Source organism: Nannospalax galili, unplaced genomic scaffold, assembly GCF_000622305.1.
Source record: "Nannospalax galili isolate Female #2095 unplaced genomic scaffold, S.galili_v1.0 scaffold132, whole genome shotgun sequence".
NCBI lineage: Eukaryota > Metazoa > Chordata > Mammalia > Rodentia > Spalacidae > Nannospalax > Nannospalax galili.
Window position 1 is genome coordinate 3238146 of NW_008332644.1, and position 3855 is coordinate 3242000.

Here is a 3855-nt window from a genome sequence, read left to right on the forward strand (position 1 = left end):
CCCTGATTTAATTCAACTGTGAACCTAGAAACTTACAGCCACTTGTGAAAGAGATGTACTCTTGCTCTGGAGTCTGTTACTGAATATGTTAAAGCAGTAATGAAATGCTTCTTCTAATAATGTAGTCATTAAAAAATTAAATAAATAAATAAAATTTTTCATTTGTAAAAAAAGGGGGGGGGGCTAGGTGTGGTGGCACACACCTTTAACCCAGTCACTTGGGAAACAGAGGCAGGCGGATCTCTGTGAGTTCAAGGCCAGCCTGGCCTACATAGTGAGTTCCAGGACAGCTGGGGCTACAGGAAGACCCTGTCTCAAAAAGACCTTAAAAAAAAAAAAAGAAAAAAAAAAGATACTTCACTACCATGCAACAATGGAGCATTGTGTGAGATAGTGGACCATTCTGATGGAATATGCACCATTGTGCTGCAACAATGGAGCACTGTGATGAGACAGATCACTGTGATGGAAAATTAGACCATTGAGAAGCAGCCATGGGGCATTAAGAAAATGGAGCATTGTGATGAGAGAGTACAGCATGGTAAAGGGAGAGGGGAACACTGTTACAACATTGGAGCATTTAAAATTTTCTTTTATTTATTATCTTTATTATTTTTTTACAGTTCATTTTTTTAGAAGAAGTATTTCATTAGAGCTTTAACAAACTCATTAAGAGTTTCCATAGCAAAGATACATCTCTTTCAAAAGCAGCTATAAAATTTTTAGGTTCACTGTTGAATTAATACAGTTATACAATACTGAACTCAGTATAAGTCCTGTAAGACATAAAATTGAATGAATTTTTAACCTTTAAAAAAGATCTCCATTTCATTTTAAAATATGCTGGTTCTTACAGAAAGACTCATTTTTTTTGCTCATAACACTGAGATGTTGGCACATGCATATTTAATCGGTATGTGTCTGATTATTAGTAGTCATAATTGGTTGCACTTGGATCCTTGGCATCTGTGTATGTCTATAAAGTCATTGGGCAGACTTCAATGGTAATGTTTATCACCTCTACTAATTAACATGATGTAAATTTTTATGTTTCCTCCTCAAATATAATTCATTTTTTTAATTTGTTGATTTTTTGTGTGTTTGTGTATATCACACAGAACATCCCAAACCATCTTATTCAACTATACACCCACTTCCTATATGGAACCCTCCCATAGCCTCTCTCCTCTCACTAGAGACCTTATACTCTGTTATCCCTGCTACTGTCCTCTGTGATATCATAACCCCCAGCTGTTCCCCACTACTTGTCCATCTGCTGAATCTAACCAGCCTATCTAGAGGTCTTTGTTTTAGGAAGGTCAGCTGTTCCTCATGTAACAGCAATCAGTTGTCAATAGTCCTTTAGATAAGATTGGGGTCTGCTGTTCATTTTCCCAGTTCTGTGCTGGGATACTATCTGGGAGTCCCTCGGGCCACCCTGGCCAACAACTCAGAAGAAGGCATCTCCTATCTGATGTTCTTGCTTGTTATGTAGCCATTGGCTATACATATAACTCTTAAAAAAATATATTGGTCCCTTTAATCTTTGGATATACTTTCCTTTTGGGTGTTTAACATCATAGAGTTGGCCCACAAAAACCAGTTTATTTTTACTCTTAAGGTTGTTTGAGGATCTGTTCCTCAGGGGTCACATGGGCTTGGAAGGAGCCCCTGGCTCCTTTATTTAACAGTTCTATCTATGTGAAGATAAGTCAAAGGTCCTACTCGACCATGGCTGGCTTTGCTTGGAAGCTTGGAGGAAATGATTCCTCTGCGTTGACCATCCTCTTTGTAGACTGGACACTGGTTCAAGTCCATCTCGTTGGGGTCTCCTTGGCCTCCTTGATCAAAAGGACAGGTGACCTACCACATTTTCAGGACATTTTGAGAGATGCTCATAGTCCCCTGGAACTAGTCAACCTAAGAGGGCAAGGATCAAAAAATATCCTTTATGTCCTTCTGACCAAATTATTATAGGCCTCAAAGTATGTCTGTTAAACATCCAAGAAGGTTAGTTCCACCAGTCTGGTACTTTTAATTACTGTGTGCCATGTAGATAAATCTTGGGCAAAGACCAATTGTTCTCAGGTAAACCTTGTGTAGACATATATTTCTTGATTTGGTATGTATAATTTTTCAGTACGTTGTTGGACTAATATGGTTCCCTCTAGTTTTTAAAACTAGCTGGGCATTATTTATCTCTCATTGTCTAACCCCTCCATCATGGTTTCCCCAATTAAGGTGCCCCCATTTCTCGCTTAATAATACCCTTTTCCTGTGGTCCTACCTCTCTTGAGCTCCTTCTTTCCCTTTATCCCCTAGGTTCCTTGTATAATCCCTTCCCTCCCCCCTCCTTAAACTAACCCAATTTTTGTCCATATCTCCCTTATTAATGCCTGTTTCCTACTGTTCTTCTCTTTTAGGTTCTTTCTTTTCCTTTACTTACCTAATTCCTTTCCATTATGCTGGTTCCTGTAGTTAATGTCTGGATACATACTTGCTTATCAGGATTTAGTTCTAGGAACCACATATAAGGGAGAACATATGTCAATTTTTTTTCTGACTCTGTGTTACTTCTCTTAGTATAACTGTTTCTAGTTCCATCCATTTACCTGCAAATTTCATGATTTCGTCTTTCTATACTGCTGAGTAAAACTCCATTGTATAAATGAACCACATTTTCATTATCCACTCATCAATTAAGGGACACTTAGGTTGCTTCCATCTCTTAGCTATTGTGAAAAGAGCAGCAACAAACATGGATGTACAAGTGTCTCTGCAATAGGATGAGTTCTTCGGGTATATTCCAAGGAGTGGTATAACTGGGTCAAATGGTAGCTTCATTTGTAGTATTTTAAGAGTTCTCTACACTGCTTTCCATAGGGGTTGAATAAGTTTGCTGCCCCACCAGCAGTGGGTGAGTGTTCCCCTTTCCCCCACATCCTCTCCAACATTTGGTATCATTTGTTCTCTTAATCTTAGCTAGTCTGACTGGGGTAAGATGAAATCTTAAAGTGGTTTTAATTTTCATTTCCCTAATAACTAGCGATGCTGAACATCTTTTAACATGCTTCTTAGCCTTCTTCTTCTTTGGAAAACTCGCTGTTCAGCTCCTTAGCCCATCTTTTAATTGGGTTAGTTCCTGTCTTGATTCTCTGTTTTTTGAGTTCATTATATATTCTGGATGTTAAACCTCTGTTGGATGTGTTGCTGGTAAAGATTTTCTCCCATTCTGTGGGTTTTCTGATCACTTCCCTGGTTGCCTCCTTTGATGTACAGAGCTTTTTAGTTTAATGAGGTCCCATTTGTTGATTCTTGACCTTGTTTCCTGAGCAGTTGATGTCCAGTTTAAAAAATCCTTTCCTATACCTATATCTTTGAGGTTTTTGCCAATGTTTTCTTCTAACAGTTTCAGAGTTTCATGCTTTACATTGAGGTCTTTGATCCATTTGGAATTGACTTTTGTGCAAGGTAAAAGATATGGGTTTAGTTTCATTCTTCTACAAGTGGAGATCCAGTTTTGCCAGCACCATTTGCTAAACATGCTGTCTTTCCTCCAGTTAATGTTCTTGGCCCCTTTGTCAAATATCAGGTGGCTGAAATTGCATGTACTCATATTTGGTTCTTCAATTTTGTTCCATTGATCTATGGGTCTATTTTTGTGCTGGCACCATGTTTTTTTTATGACTATAGCTCTGTAATACAGCTTAAAATCTGGTGTAGTAACCCCTGCTGGCATTACTCTTAGTGCTCACGGTTGTTTTGGCTACCCAAGGACTTTTGTGCTTCCATATGAATCTTTGGATAGTTTTTTCCAATTCTGTGAAAAATGTCATGGGGATTTTGATTGGCATT